This window comes from Macrotis lagotis, chromosome X, assembly GCF_037893015.1.
Source record: "Macrotis lagotis isolate mMagLag1 chromosome X, bilby.v1.9.chrom.fasta, whole genome shotgun sequence".
Classification (NCBI taxonomy): domain Eukaryota; kingdom Metazoa; phylum Chordata; class Mammalia; order Peramelemorphia; family Peramelidae; genus Macrotis; species Macrotis lagotis.
This window is the reverse complement of record NC_133666.1, coordinates 678221934-678243443: the sequence shown is the minus strand read 5'-3', so window position 1 is coordinate 678243443 and position 21510 is coordinate 678221934. Positions and strand designations below refer to the sequence as shown.

Below are 21510 nucleotides of genomic sequence, written 5' to 3'. Positions count from 1 at the left end.
CTTCCCTCTTTTTCCTTCTCTCCCTCTCCTCCCCTCTCTTCTCTTCCTTTCTCCTTCCCCCTCCCTGCTCTTTCTTTCCCCCCTCCCTCCCTCTCTTTCCTTACCTCTCTCCTTCTTCCCCTCTTCCTGATTGTTTTAATACATGTTTAGGTTTCTCTTATCCTTAAAACAAAGCCCAAACCTGAGCCTGCAAGCTGTATATTTCTTTTCCCATTTAGAATCAAACTTTGTACTCCTGCCCAAGGTCATATCACTAAGCAATTATTGTTTGAGGCTGGATTTGAACTCAGGTCCTCCTGACTCCAGTCTTCTATCCACTGTACCACCTAGCTGTCCCCTCTCCCTCTTTTTACTCACCCAGCCACCACTTTAGTTTCAGGGCCTGATCATTACCATTGACCTAGATTAATGCAAATTTCTTAATCCATAGCTCTGCTTCAAGTCTCTCCCTATCCCTACTGCCAAGAGCATTTAGATGGCACATAAAGTGGGTGGAACACTGGGCCTGGAATAAGGAAGCCTCATCTTCATGAGTTCAAATCTGCTCTCAGATACTTACTAGCTGTGTGACTACGGGTGAGTCACTTCACCCTCTTTTACCTCAGTTTCCTCATCTATAAAATGAACTAGAAAAGGAAATGGCAAACCACTCAGTTTCTTGGTCAAGGAAACCCCAAATGGGGTCACAAAGACTCAGACACAACTGAATAACAACAATTTCAGTCCATCCCAATCCAGTCAGCTGCCAAAGTGATTTTCCTAAACCACAGAAATGACCATGTTAGCTCTCTCCTCAGTGGATTCCAGAAGATCCCTATTAGTACCAGCATCAAGCATAAACTCCTCAGTTGACTTTTAACATTCTTACTGCTTTCCCAGTTTTTGGCAATATTATTTGTCTTTTGATTATGATAGCCATGATTGGACATTCTTTTCCTGCCAATACTCTATGATCCAGTTAAAGTAGCCTTCTTTACTATATGCCACATCTTACTCCCATCTCAATAACTTTGTACAGTCTGTCCCTCATGCCTGAAATTCTGCCTCATAATCCTTCTCTTAAGGCTGTTTGAATACCGTATTTCACCACCACCACCACCACCACCACCACCATAGATATTATTTATATAGCATTTTAATTTTGATCAACCCCTTTACATATATAATCTCATTGATTCCCACAACAATCCAGGCTATTATTGCTCTCATTTTATAGATGAGAAAACTGAGACTGAGGGTAGTCCTAGTGCCTGTCACATAACAAGAGTTGAATGAATTTAATTAAAAATTAAATTGATCTGATCAATTAAAATTGATTATGTCAATTTGATAAATTTGGGTTAAATTTGATAAAGTTGATTGGCTGATAGAATGAATAGGATGGACTTAATTCATGCCTACTAATGGAGCAAAATATCTATACTCTATAGCACTTGGCCACTGATCAGGAGAAACCTCGGCTAAAGAAAGGCCTAGGCTCTCCATCCATAAGGGAGAAGGGGAAGTGGACATCTAGTAGCCACCTTGGGGAATGCACTCACTTTCCTAATAATTCTCTAACTGAAGAAGAGCAATATAATCATCACTTATCCAACTAATTAATTCCCTTGATGCCTCATATCACTGGCTGCTATGCTATCCCCATAATGTGGATTAGGAAAGTAAGGCAGTAAAGTATAATTGAAGGTTGTGTGGGGAATAAGGAAAGGAAGATTTTGGTCTGTGTGACCTTGGGTAAGTCCATGGGGTTCAGTTTTCTCTTTTGTAAAAGATTCTTTTTTGTAAAGGATTGATCTGCATGACTCCCAAGGTAGATTCTAGTTCTGAGGAGCTATGGACAAGATTGGATAGGATATTAAACCTAACAGAGAGATATCAGGTCCTAGAAGAATAAACCTAACAGAGAGATATCAGGTCCTAGAAGAACCTTATCCTAAATGTGGAACTTCAAACCCTTTGTTCCCTCAGAGAGATAGGTATGTTGATCCAGCCAATTCTCAAACTGTACAGACAAACCCATCAATTTACAGTGTTTGAGGATGATCCATTTCAAAGTATCTCTAACTTAAAATCTTAGAGAGGTCCTGAGGAGCATGGAGACATTCTGGTTCTTGTCTTTTGTTATCAAAGAAGACCATGACATCACTATATTAAAGACAAATTACAGTGTGGCCAACTGTGACTGATCAGACCAGGTTAGGTAAAGGGAAATGGCCCAAAGCTATCCAGTTGGGACTTGGATAAATTATTTTCCTGTATGCTATGTATGTACATGTCAATTTACACATGATAGAAGGCAAGCTTCTCGAGGGTAAGATGTTTCATTTTTGTGGCTTAGCATGTTGTCTAGCATACTTGCTGATTGATTGACTGACCAGCACTATTAATCTCAGTTTTACTCCCTTTACATTTGTTAGCTGACAAGCTCATATCCCCTGTTCTAAGACCCCTCCCAGCTCTGACATGCAGGGCTTTCTGATTTGGCATCTCTTCCAACTCATTAGCCCAAGGTCTTTTCAACCATACAAATGCCCAGTGGCTGCTCCCAGGTACAACATTGTTGGGGCTGTTGAGGAGAAAACGCTTCTCCTGTAACACAGGTGCTGTTATTATCCTATTTTGTAGATGAGGAAACTGAGAAATTATTTAATATACTCACACAGTGAGTAACTTCAGAGACAGCCAGAAGGGTAGTGGACAGCTCATCCAGAAGAAATAAGATTCTAAATCCTGATTCAGACTCTAATTTTTAGTGAGTCACTTAACTTTAGTCTCCATTTCATCATCTGTACAAAGGGAATAGTAATATATGTCTCACATTTGCATGATGACTCCCTGTGAGCCTCCCTCCATTATTAGACTGTAGGTTTCTTGAGGACAGAGACTGTCTTTGCCTTTCTTTGTATCCCCTAAGTGGTTGCCACTGCTTCTGGAACATTGTTGGCTTATAAGAAAATGAGATAACACATGTAAAGATTTTTGAAAAATCTAAAATAATATAAAACATTAGTTATTACTATATTAATTATAATAAAATATTAGTTATCATTACAATATTATTTATATATTATTCTTGTCTTCATCATTTTAAAATCTTTTAAAAATCATTTATCTATTTTGCCAGCTACATACAAAGATTGTTTTCAATAATCATTTTTGGTAAGATTTTGAGTTTTCATCATCATCATCATCATCACCTTTATTAATTTTTACTATTATTATTATTGTTATTACAATAAAATGAGGTGGGATTTGAACTTATATCTTCTGGTCCAGGTCAGCCCTCTATCTATTTTGCCATCCAGGTCCCCTATTTTATAATGAAAACTAAAACAGAATGTGAACATAAGAGAGGGAAAGGGACCTACCCCACAGTCACAAGCCCTTAAAGTCACAGGATGGTAACAGATACAGAACCAGACCTGGAAAGAGCCTCAGAGACCATCCCTCTCATTTGGACCCTAAGGAAGCTGAGTCTCAGAGAGGATGATTTACCCAAAGCGGAAAGTTGGCTTTGGATGGAGGATCTGAATCTTGGTTCTCTGAGTCCAATATTCTTTCCAAAATAGGCTTTGACCTCAGACTTCTGTCTCCAAATCTAGTTCCTGTATTTATCCATTATCCCCACCTGACTGGCACTTCCCAGAAATCTCCAATGAAGATAAGTCATATCTAGAAGGACTTCTCTAAAATGACAAATTCTAGTCATTGGACCTTATCACCTCCCCAGGTGGTGGATCCTGGGAAGATGCCTGGAGCAAGCAGGGGAAGTGGAGGACCCTGGCTCAAAGAAGCTGACCATCTGAGCCCCTTGCAGGGGTGGATCATCTTTCAGTCTGAAAAGCCACTCCGAAGGCCCAAAGAGGCAGGGGGCCCAGGAGAGGGGAGCAAGAGTTGAAATAGCAGCTGTGTTCCTAATTTCCCCAGGAGGAGTCCTGGCTGCCACTCCTCCATGCTGAATTTTCGCCATTAAAAACAAACAATATCATTTGGTTCAATATAAAATGAATTACAGTAAATTAAACTGGGAGAGCCATGTGGTGGGGGAGAGCCCTCCATTGTCAGGCATCTATCGAAGGTAGTTTTTCATTTTCACTGGGGGAGGAACAACAGCTTGGGGGGTGTGGAGTCCTGGGAAAATAAATAAGGAGAGAGGCCAAGGCGGGGAGGCTGGGATCCTGGAAGTCCCGAGTGCTTTCCCAGGCCCTGTCCCTGTCCCTGTGGCCCCCGCCTCCTCCACTCCCCTCGCTCTCACCTTATGGGCTCCAATGGTCTCCAGGGGAACAGATTACAGAAAAAAACAAAACAAAGAAAAAAAATAGAAATGGCTGAGCTCTGGGGACAGAGGACAGAGATGGCTTGGCCCTAGAGAGACAGGGGATAAGGGATGCTAGGGGAGGAGAACTCAGAAACCAGGGTATCTGAAAACTCCAAGGATCCACGGGGAGAAGAGTTTTCTCAACAGCCTCAACAGAGTTGTACCTGGGAGTAGCCACTGGGCCTTTGTATGGTTGAAAAGACTTTGGGCTAAGGAGTTGGAGGAGATGCCAGATCAGGAGTCCTGCATGTCAGAGCTGGAAGGGGTCTTAGAAAAGGGATGTTAGAGCTAGGAAGGTCCTTAGAACAGGGGATGTCAGAGCTGAGAGGGACCTTAGAACAGGGGGTGTCAGAGCTGGGAGGGGTCTTAGAGAATGTCAGAGATGAGAGTTCAACTATTCCAGTTTCATCATTGGTACAGATGAGGAAACAGAGGATCTGGACGATAACTTCTGCCAAGCTGTGGAATAATTTAGCATCTTAGAGAAAGGCAGAACATCACCAAGAGAGCAGGATCATGGTCCCCGCTGGTTCTGGAGCTGGAGGGGAAGTTAGCCATCTTTATTCCAACATCCCCTCAGTTTACCAATGAGAAGGTTGAGATCTGCCAAGAGAAAGCATCTTGTCCAAGATCCTAGAACTTGGAGGAGAGCCAGGACCCCAAGTCCAGGCCCTCCACCTCTCAATCCAGGACCCTTCCTATGATACTGTATTAATTGGCAAGTGGCAGCTCTGAGACAAGTCACTGGAGACCCTGAGGCAGGGGTCTAGGGGCTACTGTCTCCACAGTATGGTCTCTCCAGGTCTCACAGGCCAATGGGGTTTGCACTATCCCCAATTGGTTGGCCCCTAAGTTGGACATGAAGCTTTACAAGGAATAAGGGAAGGAAAAGATAAAGTTTCCTGGCCCCTTCCCCAGTGACACCTCCAAAAGCCTGGGCTTCAGTCACTATATTACATCTAGTTCATCTCCCTCCCCATAGAGTCATTCACCTGTGAAAGGAGGGGATTAAAATAGGGGGTCTCTTGAATTCTTCCAGAACTAAATCCTATGATTCTCCAGACAAAGATTCTTGATAAGTTCCTGTGATAACATGTCCCAGACATATGATGGAGATAACAGAGGGGAGATATCATGTGATGCAATGCTTGGAATGTTAGACTTAGAATCAAGAAGATCTGAGTTCAAATCTCCCCTCATATAGACCTACTATGTGCTAGGAACTTTATATATGGTATCTCCTTCAATCCTTAACAACAACCATAGAAACTCGGGTGCTGTTATTATCTTCATTTTACAGTTGAAGAAACTGAAGCAAATGGGTTGAGTGACTTTTCCAAGGTCAAAAAGCTATTAAATGTTTGAGTTCAGATTTGAACTTATGTCTCCCTGACTCCTGGTCCAGGGCTCTATCTACTGTGCCACCCAGCTGCCTCTGAAGGACCTGAAGGTGTCAGCCATTCAGGAGAGACAAAGAAATTGTCTGGGGGGCTTATATCCTAACAGAGGGGAATTTTATTGTTACTGTTCAGTTACATCCAACTTTTCATGACCTCATTTGGGGTTTTCTTGGCAGAGATACTAGAGTGCTATGCTATTTCCTTCTCATTTTACAGATGAATAAACTGAGGTTAAAAGAGTCAAGTGATTGGTCCAGGGTCACACAGCTACTAAGGGAGTGACTCTTTCTAATCCCATGGATCACAGTGTGCCAATACTATCCATGTGGTTTTCTTGGCAGAAATCCTAGAATGACTTTGCCATTTTTCTTTTCCAGGTCATTTTACAAATGAGTAAACTGAGGCAAACAGGATAAAGTGACTTTCCCAGGGTCACAGAGCTAGTAAATGTTTGAGACCAGATTTAAACTCAAGAGGATGAGTCTTCCTGACTCCAAGTCTGGCATTCTATTCACTGTACCCTGTAGCTGCCCTAGTGAATCACTTAGAATTTATTCACTCAACAAGCATTTAAGGGATATGTACCAGATGCCAATCACTGCTCTAGACCTTAGGCATCACCAGATGAAAATGTCAGATTCTGCCCGCAAACAGTTTATATTTGATCCTAAAAGCATACCATTTCAGATCTGGTAGCTTCAGAGACAAATTCCAGGGGATTCCAAGGCTTCCAGTAGGGCTCATAGATGAACAAAAACCTCAACTAGAATATGCCCAAGTGGTCATTAACCTTCTGCCTCAAGAGCTTCAGGGAGTAAGAAAACCCATGAGCTCCCAATGCAGCCTGTCCCACTGAGGAAAGCTCCAATTGTTAGGATCGAGACACTCTATCTACTGTGCCACCTAGTTGCCTCTTTGAAACAATATTGCCTAGAAATCATCACAACACTCCAGACCTGACCAGGGTACCACTAACATAAATGCTTCTTTCTTAAAACTAATTAAGTCAGGCGACGGCAAGGTGGCACAGTGGATAGAATACCAGCCCTAGAGTCAGGAGGACTGAGTTCAAATTCAACTCAGACACTTAAGAATTACCTAGCTGTATGACCTTGGGCAAGCCACTTAACCCCACTGTCTTGTCAAAAAAACCCACAAACTAATTAAGTCTGTCTATTTAATTGTTATAAATTAAAAATAAACAGGGAAACATACCAGTGAGGGTTTATGATCATCAGTATTAGAAAATACCCCTTTCTTGAGTCTCTAAGAGTTATTCACCCTTGAACCCTCAAGGGAGAAATGACCAGTTACCCTAAGGGGACCCAATCTGCCAATGTGAGGGAGTACTGGGAGTTAGCCCAGAGCCTATGACACAAGCTGGCTTACTATATTCATACCTTTCTTTTCTAGATTTTTGTTAACAATCTAATTAATACTGTGTTTGAGAATTTTTTCATAAATTTTAGGTCAAGGCCACTTATAATATAATTGGCAAACTATTCTCTCTCTCTCTCTCGAAAATGTGTCCTTCTTCAGGTCTTCAGTGGGTTCCTTTTCTATCCTTTGTGATCTTTCAAATATAACAGGGCAGTTAAGCAGTCACATTGACTATTTCTTTCAATCTTGGAGTTTTTTGTATAACTGGTCTAGGTGGCTCATTATGCAGATAAGGAAACTGAGGATTAGATAGGGGAAGTGTCTTGCCCAGTTATATTTTTAATAAGTGGTATATGTCAGGTTCCCTTTATATCATAGCAGATTCAATCCAATTTTGCATTTATTAACTACTTGCTATGAGGTAGCTAGGTTACTTTTTATTTTTAGATTTTTGCAAGGCAATGGGGTTAAGTGGCTTGCCCAAGGACACACAGCTAGGTAATTATTAAGTGTCTGAAGCCGGATTTGAACTCAGTTATTCCTGACTCCAGGGCCAGTGCTTTATCCACTGCTCCACCTAGCCACTCCAGGTGACTTCTTGAATACAGAGGAAAGGCCTTATATCAGGAAATGTTGGGCTAGGAGGATCTTATAACAGGGAATGTTGCCCAGTTGATAAATGGTCTAAGGATGAAGAAATCACAACCATCTAAAGTCATGATTAAAGCCTCTAACTCACAAATGGTTAAAGAAATGTAAATTAAAACAACTCTAAGGTACCACCACACACCTATCAGATTGGCTAATATGACAAAAAGGGAAAATAACAAAAGTTGGAGCAGATAGGAGAAAATGAGGACATCACCACCGTCTCTTCTCTTCCCCTTCCTGTAGTAGCAAACAATCTGGTAAAAGTTATGCATGTAGCAATCATATTTAACATAATTCCATATTAATCATATTGTAAAGGAAAAATTAGAACTAAGACCAGGGGGAAACATGAGAAAGAAAGGAAAAAACATAAAACAAATTAGTTTGCTTTGCTCTGCATTCAGACTCCATAGTTTTTGTCTCTGGATATGCATTTTCCTTTAACAGGTGTCTCGGGATTATTTTTGATCACTTAACAGTTGAGAGGAGCTGATTCTCGCATAGTTTATCATCTCACAGTATTGTAGTTAATGTGTACAGTGCTCTCACTTCACTTAGCATCAACTCATACAAGTCTTTCCATGCTTCTCAAAAGTTGGACTATTCGTGAACAATAATACTTCATAATCTTCAGATACCACAATTTACTCAGTCATTCTCCAATTGATGAGTATTACCTCAATTTCCAATTCTTTGCCACTACAAAAAGAACTAGCTCATAAATATTATTGAACGTGTGAGACTTTTCCCATTTTTTTATGATCTCTTTGGGATATAGATCTAGTAATGGTATTGTTGGATCAAAGTTTTATTGCCCTTACTCATAGTTCCGGATTGCTCTCCAGAAAGGTTGGATCAAGTCACAATTCCAACAACAGTGTATTGTGTCCCAATTTCTCTCCAGCATTGATCATTTTCCTTTTTGGTCATCTTAGTCAATCTTATAGATGGGAGGTGGTATCTGAGAGTGGTTTTAATTTGCATTTTTCTTATTAAAAATGATTTGAAGCATTTTTCATATGACTATAAATAGCTTTTAATTTGAAAACTGCTGTGAATATCCTTTGACCATTTACCAACTGGGGAATCACTTGTAATCTTATAAATTTGATTCAATTCTCTATATATTTTAGAAATGAGTACTTTATCAGAAACACTAGCTGTGAAATTTGTTTACCAGTTTTCTGCATTCCTTCTATTCTTGGCTGCATTGGTTTTATTTGTTCAAAATATTTTTTTTAATTTAATAGCCAAAATCATCCATTTTACAATTTATAATGTTCTCTGTTTCTTGTTTGGTCATAAACTTCTGCCCTCTCCATAGATCCACCAGATAAAGTATTTCTGGTTCTCTTAATTTATCTGTGGTGTCAACCTTTATGTCTAAATCCTGTGCCCTTTTAGACCTTATTTTGGTATATATATAGGGAGTGAGGTGTGGTCCATACCTAGGTTTTGCCATAGTTTTCCAGTTTTCCCAGAAGTTTTTGTCAGCTAGTGAGTTCTTATTCTAGAATCAAACGTCTTTGGGTTTATCAAACAATAGATTACTGCAGTCATTTACCTCTGTTTCTTTTGTACCTATTCTAATCTATTGATCTATTACTCTTTTTTTTTTTTGCAAGGCAAATGGGGTTCAGTGGCTTGCCCAAGGCCACACAGCTAGGTAATTATTAAGTATCTGAGACCGGATTTGAACCCAGGTACTCCTGACTCCAGGGCCGGTGCTTTATCCACTACGCCACCTAGCCGCCCCTCTATTACTCTTTCTATTAGAAACTATTACAGTTTCTATGACTGTCACATTACAGTATGGTTTTAGATGACCTTCCTTTGCATTATATTCTGAGGCCGGATTTGAACTCAGGTACTCCTGACTCCAGAGCCGGTGCTCTATCCACTGTGCCACCTAGCCACCCCTAGGTGACTTCTTGAATATAGCACTAGAGGATCCTGTCTTAGAGGAAAGGCCTTAGATCGGGGAATGTTGGGCTAGGAGGGCCTTATAATGGAGAATGTTGCCCAGTTGATAAATGGTCTAAGGATGAAGAAATCACAACCATCTAAAGTCATATGACTAAAGCCTCTAACCCACAAATGGTTAGAGAAAGGTACATTAAAACAACTCTAAGGTACCACCACACACCTATCAGATTGGCTAATATGACAAGAAGGGAAAATAACAAAAGTTGGAGCAGAGAGGACAACATGAGGACATCACCGCCGTCTCTTTTTCCATCTAATCCCTTGATATTCTTGACCTTTCAGTGTCCCAGGTGGATTTTGTTACTATTTTTTTCTAGATCAGCAAAATATTTTTTGGTAGTTTGATTCCTGTGGCTCTGAATAAGCAATTTAATTGGGTAGAATTTTCACTTTTATTACATTAGTTAGGCCTAACCATGAGCAATTGACATTCTCCCAGTTGTTAAGATTTGACTTTAGTTGTGTGAAAAGTATTTTGTAATTGCATTCATATAGTTTCTGAGTTTGTTTTGGGAGGCACATCCCCAAGTATTTTATGTTGTCTGCAGCTGCTATTTCTTACTCCTGGGCTTTATTGATCATTTATAGACATGCTAAGGATTTATGTGGGTTTATTTTATGTCCTGCTATTTTGCTAAAGTTGTTCATTGTTTCAAGTAGTTTTTTAATTGACTTTCTAAGGTCCTCTAGGTATATCATCATATCATCTGCAAAGAGGGAAATGTTTTATAAAAAATATTATAAAAACAACCAAACTAAAAAGAACAGAGAAAGTCAGAGCTTGGGAATCTCTTAGAACACATAATGTTAGATCTGGGAGGGACCTCAGAAAAGGGAATGTCAGAGCTAGGAGGCATCTTGGAACAGAGAAGGTCAGGGCTGGAAGGAAACTTAGAACATTGCTTAGAACAGGAAACATCAGAACTGGGAAGGGGTCTTAGAACTGGAAATGTCAGAACTAGAAGGAATTTTAGAATAGAAAATTTCAGAGCTAGGAGGGGAGTCTTAGAACAAAGAAGGTCAGTCTTAGAGCAGAAAATGTCAGAGTTGGAAGGGGTCTTAGAAAAGGAAATGCCAGAGCTGGGAGGGGTTTCAGAACAGAGAAGGTCAGAGTTGGGAGGGGCCTTAGAACAGGGAATGTCAGAATTGGGAGGGGGGATCTTAGAAGTGGAATGTCAGAGCTGGGAGGAGTCTGAGAACAGAAAAGATCAGAACTAGGAGACACCTTAGAACAAGGAACATTGGAACTCAAAGGAACCCAAGAACATAGAATGCCCAAGGTTGGAGGGCCTTTAGAGAGCATATAACTGGAACCATATATTTTGCTGATGGGCAAACAAAGGCTCAGAGAATGAAAATAATTTGTGCCAGTTCACTCAACAGTTCAAGTGGCTGAACCAGGACTGGCTGATACTTTTCTTTCTTGATGGTGAAGAAGTCTGATTTGTCTCTAGACTTCTATTGCCATCTTGGTTAGCTGCCATTTGATGCTAAAGTGCTCTTGCCCATTCTCAACTGGGGACACAGTTGAGTGACTTAGGGGTTAGTGATATCACAGAGGGAGTGAGGGAAGATGACATTGGGAAGGAGAGATGAGTAGAAGAATAGAGAAAATGAAGAGATTCCCCCGAGTGCCCAGACAAGGTGGCTGACCTAGTCTCTCATATGGGGCTGTCAACCAAATCCAAATACCAAAAGCACTTTAAATTAAAAAAAATAATAATAAATTTGCTGAACTATCATCAAATAGAAAAAAGGTACCAAGGATGGAGCATCTGCGCTGTGAGCCATTACAGGCCCTTGACAGATGTGATTCTACCAACCTCCCAGCGAAGCAGCAAATAAAGACCTAGCCCCTTTCTTCTCCCCAGACAAGGATTAATGAGCATGGGGAGAGCACTCAGACAAGCAAGGAAAGGCTGTGAACTTTTTCCAGGGCCGCAATTTATCTTGGGAAGACTATTCACATCACTTTTACAGGCTGGATCCTACTATGACCTAGCACATTAATCTCGCAGAATAAAATAATAATAATAATAAAGAGGAGCTGGACAGTTGCCAGGCTTACATTAATAACTGTCGTGAACACCTCTGCTGGCCGCAAGGGAATGGAGGGTTCCATCCCCCACGCCATGCAGTCTTGGCCAATCACCAGTTATGTCCTGTTGGAAAAGGAAGTGATCTTGCTCTTATAAAGACTCAGAAAAATTTAAGTTGAACTTGACTCAAAGCCTATTAGAATCAGAAAAGAACCATCAAGGCAATCCAATCTAACCTTCTCATATTTTATTTTAAAATTTATCTTAAAATTTTTATCAATTTATATATAGAGAGAGCTCTTGCATCAAAGTTAGATCAGTTAGATCAGACAAATATAATGGCTACATCTGATGTGGCATGGCTCATGTTATACCCGTAACTCACCACCTTTCTATAGAATTTCCTCATTTTATAGGCAAAGGAAATTGAAGCCTACAGAGGGAAAATGATTTGTTGATGATCACAAAGAGATTAGAAACAAGCAGTGTTAAATTTGAAATCAGACAACCTTAGTACAAATCCAAGCTCAGCTACTGGCTACCTCTTTGATTTTGAACAAATGACTCCTCTCTCTTAACCTCAATTTCCTCATCTAAAATCTGAGGGGGTTGGACTTGATGAGCTCTGAGGTTCTTTTCAGCTCTAAGTCTATGAGCATATGAAGTCTAGCACCAAGTCAATAATGATTCAACATAGGCCTATTTTGTACAAGACACAATTTTGGAGGTGGAGTATTCAGAGATGAAACAGGAAATGGGAGAGACATATAATAAATAAGAATGGCCTGATTAGGTGACTCTAGAACTCTGATCCTATGGATGATGTTGGATATTACTTCATCTCCATGGTCTCAGTTTCCTCATCTGTAAAATGAGGAAGTTGGACTGGATGACCTCAATAATATCTTCCAGCTCCAAATCTAGGATTCTATGATTCTATGATCTCCCTTGGACTTATATACAATGTACAATGTACAATGAGGAGTCTGAATTAGATGTTCTCTGAGGTCCTTTCCTTTTTTAGACCTGTGATCCTCTATGTGTCCTCGGGCAAATTATTTTAATTTCTAGGAATTCAGTTTCCTCATCTATACTATGTGACCTTGAGCAAAATTCTCTGTCTAAGTTTCCTTATTGGTAAAATGGATTGGAGAAGGAAATATCACTGTAGTATCTTTGCCAAGAAAACCCCAAATGGGGTCATGGAGAGTCAGATATGACTAAAACAACTGAACAACAAAATATCTAAATGGTCTTGAAAAAGTCACTTTTCCCTACCCATGGACCTTAATTTCCTCATCTATACTGTGTGATCTTGGGCAAGTTAGTTATGTTTGTTTGCCTGTTTTCTCATCTGCAATATGAGCAGGAGATGGAAAGGGCAAAATCACTCCAGTTTCTTTGCTAAAATCCCAAATGAAATCATGGAGAGTCAGACACAACCAAAATCAACTGAACATTAAAATATCTCTATGGCTTTGAAAAAGTCACTTCCCCCCATCCCCTCATCTGTTCTGGGTGACTTTGGGCAAGACTGCTTGTCTCAGTTTTCTCCTCTGGAAAATGAACTGGAGACGGAAAGGGCAAAATCACTCCAGTATCTTTGTCAAGAAAACCTCATAGAGGGTTACAGAGAATCAAATATGATGAAGGAATAACAACAAAAAGGGGACCAGACTAGATGAATTTGGGGTAGCTTCCCATTCCAGACCTAGAATTCTCCAAACAGGCAGAGAGAGGAGGAGTGAAGTGATTCCCAGCATGAGCCCAAGGATCCACAGAGGTTGAATGAGGGCAAGATGGGAAGGGGGAGCAGCTAGTCAGCCGGTACAGCAGACTGCCTCCTCCCACAGTGTAGGGGGTTTCACACCCCAGAGCAGCCAGTGCAAAGGCATTTTCACAAAGTGAGGAAAGTGACATGGAAATCTTATGTTTCCTGAGAATGATTCCTCTTCCCTGGCCACATGGTCCTGTTCCTACAGACTAGTGTGGCAGACGTCTGAACGCCCACCTCCTGAAGTTGGGGCTTGGCTGGACTCCCCAGCACCCAGAGGCCTGGATCCGTTGCTTTGCTCCTACCCTTCCTTCCCATCTGTTCTGAGCCTTGAATAAATTGGGGTCAGGAAGTTCTTGGGCTAAACTCTGGGTCCAGCCACAATCAACAGTCAATCAATGATTATTCATGAAGCACCCACTATGAACCTGGCCCATGTCAGCGAGGAAACCTGTTATTTGCATCTTGTTGTTGAGCCAATGCTTACTTCAATGATAGAGCAAAATATATCAATGTCTTTTTCTCCAGGGAAAGCCTCCCCATATCCTCTGTTGGTTCAGAGCACTGACAAGATCCCAGCAGAATGATGAGGGCTCAGGTAAAAGGATGCTCTTTGTCTCAGGGTTGGACAATTGTCTTAGACAAAACAGGTTGAGATCTGGAATCTGTCTCCATCTTCATCATCATCTTCATCTTCATCATCATCATCATCATCAAAGCTAATTATTTATATAGCACTTATTTACTAGGCACTCTGCTATCTCAGGGTTCCCCTAGGGCACAGGGAGATGGGCTGGCTGAAAGGAGACAGGATGTTCCAAGAGCCCCCAGGCAGCTGGGACCCAGGCACCCAGCAGGCACCAGTCCATCCTGACCTGAGCAGCTGGTGGCTGCAAGCTGCCACTAGTCATGGAAGACGGCCCCCAGGAAGCCGCCAGCGTAGCCCTGGGGTGGCAGGAGCTGCTGTGTCCCTGGGCTGGAGTCACACCTTACCAGCTGCTCTTGGGGCAGACTGGGCTCATGTTGACAGGATCCAGAACATGAGGCCAAAGGAGGAAGGTTTTTTTAGAAGGGAAATCCTGGTGGTTATTTATGCTCCAAAATAATTATGACTATTGTTTTTTTATTATTGAATGAGAGGCAGAGGAGAGAGCCAGCCTCAAGGCAAGGAAGACCTGGCTTCAGGTGCTGGCTCTAATCCATCCTGACTATGGGACTCTAAGCTCTCAGACTTGAAATTATAGAGAAGATGGCAACCTGTCTTGTTAGAAGGATCTCCTCACCTGGGAGCTACCAAAGAAGTCATAGATCCATCCCTTATCCCCATCCTTTATCATCTTCTTCCTCTTCTTCACCTCATTTTCCTTCTTCTTCTTCTTCTTTTTCTTCTTCTTCTTCCTCCTCCTCCTCCTTCTCCTCTTCATCTCTTCCTCCTCCCCTCTTCCTCCCCCTCCTCCTCCTCCTCCATCATCATCACCACTACCACCACCATCATCATCATCATAATCTTATTTTTTTCTTTCCTTTTTAAATGGAGCAGTAGATCTGGTTGGGTCTGAAGTCAGGAAGACCCGAGTTCAAATTAAGCTTCAGATACTAGCAGGACAACCCTGAACAAGTCATTTTGATCTGTTTGCTTCTTTTTTCATAAAATGGGGTTCATAGCAGCACCTACTTCTCAAGGACATTGTGAATCTCAAATAAAGTTATATTTCTAATGCACTTAGCCCAGCGCCTGCCATTTAGTAAGAGCTATATTAATATAATCATTATTGATTTTAAGAATGATTATATTATCATTGTATCATTTATTGCATTGTTGTTGACCACATATAACTGGTCTGTGGACAAGTTACTTTCCTATTATTCTTTTTTTTGGGGGTTTTTGCAAGGCAGTGGGGTTAAGTGGCTTGCCCAAGGCCACACAGCTAGGTCATTATTAAGTGTCTGAGGCTGGATTCGAACTCAGGTCCTCCTGACTCCAGGGCTGGTGCTCTATCCACTTCGCCACCTAGCCACCCCCCATTATTCTTTAATGTTTAATGTTCACAGGAGGATAAATACTGCTTTTTGTAGCTCCCCTTCTGCATTTCATCCAGGTCCCACAGATTCCCATTTCTTCTTCTTAACAAAAACACTCATTAGTATTGTAATTGTCATGATACAGTTGTTCCTTTGGTTATTATTATCCCATCACATTCCTACCACGCATTGTGGCTTACTAAATACTTACAGCTTCTCTTTGATAATATCAGTGCAATAATCAATGAAGATCACTCCCATTTCACATAAGGGGAAACTGAGAGGGGAAGGATGCTTCTGCCTGGTGACAGGAGGGAGGAAGTGAGGTGGTTCACATCAGGCAAGGCACCCCAAGAAACCACCTTGGATACTTGAGTCTCTATCCCCTGAATCTGCTTCTTTCTCTTATACTTTTTTTTTTTAGTTTTTGCAAGGCAATGGGGTTAAGTGGCTTACCCAAGGCCACACAGCTAGGTCATTATTAAGTGTCTGAGACTGAATTTGAACTCAGGTCCTCCTGACTCCAGGGCCACTGCTCATCCACTGTGTCACCTAGCTGTCCCTTCTTTCTCTTATTCTGTGACTCAGACTCTCTTAGAATTCAGGGTGCTCTCTGAATCATTGAATTTATAGAATCATAGGTCTATGACCTAGAAGAGGGTATCCAGTTCAACTCCCTCATTTTACACAGAAGGAAACTGCGTACCCCTGAGCAAAAGTCACAGAGATGACACGGAGATTTAGAGCAATAGGTCTGGAGGTAGGAAGAATTGAGTTTATCCTAGTGTGTGACCTTGGGTAAGTCATTTAAGTTATGTTTGCCTCAGTTTCTTCTATTGTAAAATGGGATACAACCTAGGGTTGTTGTGAAGATCAAATGAGATAATTTTTTGTAAAGTAGCACACGCCTGACCGATTGTAGATAGCGGATCAACACTAGCTTCTTTACTATTACTATTACTATTATTATTATTATTGTTGTTGTTATTCCTTTTTGTTGTTACACAGAGGGTAAAATCAAGCCATCTGATTCCAAACCAGCTACTCTTCACCTTGCAACATACTGCTTTGGAATTCAGATAATTTGGCAAGTGATCAAGAAATCTCACCAAAAAAGCACTTGGGTTTAACCAAAGGCTATAAAGTGGGATTTATGTGTATTTTTAAATTGACTTACTTTTTTGTTCTATGTTTATTTTTTCTTTTCTATTAATCTCTTGTGTTAATTTGATTGGACATTGACTTATTAGATATTGTTTTCTTTGCCATTTATGTGCCACTTACAAATAAACATTTATTTGCTGTTTGACCCTCTCCAGCAGAACATAAACCCCTTGTGAGTAGAGATGACCTTTTTTTGTCATCCTGACTCCAGCCCTTCTCACAATGCCTGGCATTAATATTTGTTGAATGACTAAATGAATGAACAGAGATTTAAACCCAATCAAATTCCTGATGTTGACAACCTAACGAATGAATAAGATCAGTGATTACTTCTAAATAGGAAAGACAAACCATATAGGGAACCTGGAACTCAGGGAGGTAGAGGAGGAGGGAGGGTACCTTGGGATGGTGGGGAATGAGCTGGTACAGAGATGGTGGAGATAAGCAGAGAGTGAGAAGGAAGTGAAGTCATTCTCTATTCCTGATTTGGGGTTCCCCTGTAGCTCTTTTGTTTTGTTTTGTTTTTTTGCCTCTCTAATCTCATAATTTATTTGGGGTTATTTCCTGATACCAATTTTATTCAAAATCTGACCCCAGAGGAACATGGGTTCAGTGTCAATCACACTGGGTGTAGAACCCTTCCCAATATCTTGTTGAAAGGATCATCAAGAGCATCCTTTATCAATGGCACGGGAAGTCACTATACATATCAAGCATGGTCCTCGGGGCAAATAGCTGGTGATTGGAAGTTACAGGGGTTTAACATAAAGGGGAAAAATAATTCCTAAAAATAAGGAGGGGCTATATTGGTGCCTGGTAAATTGTTTATTGCTGAAGTCATTTCTGTGGTAGTCCAGAGGAGACTAGACAATATTGGTTACATAAAGGATTCACAATAAAAGGATCCCAAATTTGGAAAGAAAATCATACAATCACAGAAACTGAGTGTTGGAAGGGACTAGTGGTATGATAGTGAGTGTTTAGCCATCATTCTAAAAACACCCAACTCACTTTTAAATTTAATCTCCATTTTTAATACTTTCTTCATCAATTTCTTAACTCTACACAATTATTTGGGAGATAGAACAATGGACGTGGAATCTGAAAGGCCTGAGTTCCAAAGCAGCCTCAATTGCTTACTAGTTATATTACTCTGGGCAAGTCACTTAACCCCAGTTTGCTTCAGTTAGAATCTATAAAATGGGAATGATAATAATGGAGCCTACCTCTCTGGGCAGTATAAAATAAATAATTATAAAGTATTTGGCTCAGTGTCTGACTTAATAAGTATTATATTTGTTCAGTCATTTCAGTGAAGCCCAACATTTCATGACCCTATTTGGGGTTTTCTTGGCAAAGAGACCATATAAAAGACCATACAAATGTTATCTACTAATATTGAAAAAGCAAGCCCTGATTTCTAATGTAAATGCTCACACTGATAATTTAATAGCGAGTTCTAGTTCCAGCATACCCTGGAAAAAACCCCATCAGTGATCCACTGCTTCAAGCCCCTTAAAAGGAACCCTCAATTTCTAGACCACAAACCTAAATTTTTTACAACTTCCACTCACTGTTCCTGCCTCTCTGCTTTTGGGGGCTGATGGAAAACATGGTCAATTTGTCTTCAACATGGCCACTGAAGTCAATTCTCATGTAAAATGGGGATAATAATAGAACCTACCTCCCAGGTGCCCAACTTCCTTCATTCTTTGATCAAATGACATGGATTGGAGGCCTTTCACCTTCCTGGTTGCTTATCTCTGGACATTCTTTAGATTATCAACAACCTTTTAAAACTGAAACACCCAGGGAGCAGCTAGGTGGAGGGAGCAGTGGATAAAGCACGGGCCCTAAAGTCAGGAGTACCTGGGTTCAAATCTGGTCTCAGACACTTAATAATTACCTAACTGTCCAGCCTTGGGCAAGTCACTTAACCCCATTTGCCTTGCAAAAACCTAAAACAAACAAACAAACAAAAAAAGATGATAAAATTGAAACACCCAGAAATGGACCAAGTACACCAGAAGAGGTGTGAGGAGGACAGAGGACAGTGGAACTATTACCTGTCTATTCCTGGAAGCATTGTTCCTCATATTACAGTCCAAGACTGTAGCTTTTTTGGCTGTGATATCACCTTGATGACTTCTATTAAGCCTGTAGTCTGCTGCCCTACCCCCGCTCTTTCTTAAACAAACAAAATTCACCCTCTTGCACTGGAGAAATTGATTTCTTGTACTCAAGGATAAAGTTTTACATTTTCTCCTACTTAACTGATTAGTTTTAGTACAATACCCTAGACCAGAAGTGTCAAACTCAAATAGAACTGATCTGTCAGGTCAAAAATAAACTTATAATACCACAAATTAATACTATCCATGTTGCATTGTATTTTTATTTATTTTGTTAAACATTTCCAAATTACATTTTAATCTGGTTCCCTAGCACATAGGAGTTTTGAAAGGAGTTTTTGCAGGAAATTTGGCATCTCTATTCAGACAAGGGGTACTTGGCATCTGTTTTTGTATGGTCCATGAGCTAAGAATGGTTTTTATATTTCTTTCTTTTTTTAAAATTTTATTTATTTAAGGCAATGGGATTAAGTGACTTGCTAAGGCCACACAACTAGGCAATTATTAAGTGTCTGATTCTGGATTTGAACTCAGGTCCTCCTGACTCCAGGGCTGGTGCTCTATCCACTGCACCACCTAGCTGCCCCCTTTAAATACAGTATTAATACATTTAATTTATTATTGTTATTATTATTATGGCTATTTTATTTGGGAGACACTAGTCCTAGAATCAAAATGACTCACCTTTCTGAGTTTAAATCTGTCCTGGGATACTTACTAGGGTGAATCACTAAACCCTATTTGTCTCAGTTTCTTCATCTGTAAAATGAGCTGGAGAAGGAAAAGACAAACCCCTCTAATATCTTTGCCAAGAAAACTGAAAATGGTGTTGAGAGATATGACTCAAACAATTGAACAACAAAATTAATGTATTTTAAAATATAAAAACCTTTCTAAGAATGGTTAAGAATTGTTTTATTGTATTATATTTAAAAACATTTTTAATTCACAAGCCTTTAGGCAGAAGATTGTAGTCTTCTGACTTCTGATCTAGATTGTCAAGACTGGAGGTCTGGGAGGCGTTTAGACTCTTTCAATGTATTAGTCATTTCTTCTTTGGTGTCATCTGCGAATTTGATGAGCTTGCCACCTATGTCTTTAAAGCAAGCCATTAATAAAACTGTTAAATAGCCCAGATTCAAACACTGATCCCTAGGGCACTCCCCTGGAGACCTCTGCTCATTTACTATTGACAACTATGCTTTGAGTCCAGCTTTCTAATTTGTTCTTTGTCTAATTTTATGTCATCTAACTTATATTTCTCCATTCTTTCCACAAGAGGAACATGAAATATTTATCTAAAGCTTTTCTAAAATGGAAGTTATTTATGTCAACAACATACCCTTATTTCTATTGAAATGAGTATGGCACAGTTTGTTCCTGAGGAAGCCAGGCCAGCTCTCTACTCATTGATTTCTTTTCTAGATTTAAAGATACCTTCTAGGATTTTGCCAAGAATCAAAGTCTAAGTTCCCTAACCTATAACTTGCAGACTGTTCTCTTCCCTTTTTTAAAAAGCAGACCAGTTTTTGCCCTTCCCCAATTTCAAGGTACCTCTCTTGTTTTCCAAGAGATTACATATCAGTGATAGAGGCTCATTGATTACATCTGCCAACTTCCTCTGAGATCACCTAGTGCTCATTCTATTGATGAGGAAACTGAGGCCAACAGAGAAGTAATGGATCCAAGGTCAAATGTTTAGTGGTGGAGCTGGGATTTGAACATATATCCTGAGTTTCCAAGTCTAGATCTCCTTCCATTGACTCCTGCTCTTTTCTCTGGGGAGGGATAAAATGTAGCAACTTTTCAGTCCTTTCTAACTTTGAGATTCCAAGGTGCTGGGAAAAGCAGTGACTAAAGTGAACTCTCTGGATTTGTTTCCTCGTGTAGGTTAGATCAGATTATCTCAAAGGAATCTTTCAGTTTTGACAGTCTATGCTTTACATTCTAACATTTTCTCTTCCAAGGTCCTTTTTGGCTCAGATATTCCCTGTTCTAAGATCCCTCAGCTCTGACACTTCCTTGTTTTAAAGGCCTCTCCTAGTCCTGACATTTCCTGGCCTGAGGTCCTTTCAACTCTGACATTCCCTGTTCTATGGGCCTTCCTAGCCCTAGCCTTCCTTGCACTAAAGCAAGAATGTCCAATGCTTAGCTGTTGGACCTTACAAAGTCCATTCATGCAATCCAAGTTGTGTAACTGGAAAATGAAGGAATGGGAGAGTGTTCTAATGTTGTGATATCAAAGACCACCTTAACCCTTAACATACATGGACTGACTTTTTCACATAGCTAACACTGTGCGATTTCACAGACTGCCACAGGTTTTTGTTTTACTTTGTTTTGTTTTTTTTACAAAAGATATGCATACAGGAATTAGAATCTTTATTTTTAAAGGTTATATGACTCATCGTAATTACAACAGACAAACTTTAAAGTATGTAGCATTAACTGCTATTTTGTCACAGGACTTTGAGAAAAGATTTTAGAAAACACCAATTGCATTTCAGGAATTTGCTACTCCATACTGAGTTAACATCCACACATTGCCAACAGACTTGTCAAATAGAATGTAGAGAATCAGACATGCAACTTAAAGAAAAAGGTATTCAAGTGGATTTACTGGACTTTTATAAATTTTACCTGT

General features: G+C 40.3%; 1 protein-coding gene across 3 annotated transcripts in view; it reads right to left on the bottom strand.

Moving 5' to 3' along the window:
* Positions 1-21510, bottom strand: part of RNFT2 (ring finger protein, transmembrane 2) — an 89036-nt gene that overhangs the window by 30870 nt on the left and 36656 nt on the right. The window lies entirely within an intron of this gene.